This window comes from Zerene cesonia, chromosome 14 (assembly GCF_012273895.1).
Source record: "Zerene cesonia ecotype Mississippi chromosome 14, Zerene_cesonia_1.1, whole genome shotgun sequence".
NCBI lineage: Eukaryota > Metazoa > Arthropoda > Insecta > Lepidoptera > Pieridae > Zerene > Zerene cesonia.
The window spans coordinates 34,425-35,430 of record NC_052115.1 but is presented as its reverse complement, the minus strand read 5'-3'; positions in this window follow the sequence as shown (position 1 = coordinate 35,430).

Sequence of the window (1,006 nt, the reverse complement as noted above, 5' to 3'; positions counted from 1 at the left end):
CTCGCCCCGGAGCCGCACCCCGCCTCGAGCCCCGCGCCCCGCGCCCCGCGCCCCGCGCCCCTCGCCCCGCGCCATGCCCGTACGCGGCTGTATTAACACTTAGTCTCGGCGAGCACTATTTAGCGCAATCTTTATGCTCGAGCTAAGAATGCAAAGCAAAGTAAAATAAGACAAAAAAATGCACATTTTAAGATACGCTCTGCTCTACTTTAGTGGATTTGAGAAATGCAAGTGGACACTTTTCGCTCTTGTTTTCATTTCTTTACAAACTGAAATAATTAAGAATAGAAAACGCTTCCCACGTGCCATGCGGTGTAGCATCCGCAAGATTTTACTGTGACGTACACGAACACCAGTTTTTAATTCAATTTACATGTGTTTTTCGTAATTGCCTTGAATTAAACTTCTCAATATTGAACACGTAAACTTATGTTGATGAAACAAATTTTTCTCTTTAAAATTATGTATGTGTAATAGTGTTCGCATTTGACATTTTAAATAACATTTATTAATCATAATCTGTTTGCCTGTATTTGACAGTTGAATATGTCAAATATAGATTGCGTATGATTTGGCGGGAACGATTGGCGTTGTGACTTAGCAGAATATAGAATAGGAATCCGGTGTCCAGAGATATTTATTATTTTATAAATCAGTGCCGTTGTTACGGGTGCATAAGAATAAGATATCAGATTGTTTGTTAAAAGGCGAAAACATTACTGGTAGAAGCGGTCATGTTACTATACCGATCTAATAAATAAAAATTTTATTAGAAATAAAATAAATAGTGATGACTTTGGAAACTTTTTGAATTTTAGCAATATGGCGACAGAATATGTAAAAGTCGTTGATGTAACGATGTTTATCATTCGACATGATAGTGTGAGGCTCGATAGCTAACCGCGCTACAATTTTCACCAAAGTAATGAAAGTTTCAAATTCGGATAGTTGATGCGTGGCGGTGCGGCGGTGCGGCGGTGCGGCGGTGCGGCGGTGCGGCGGTGCG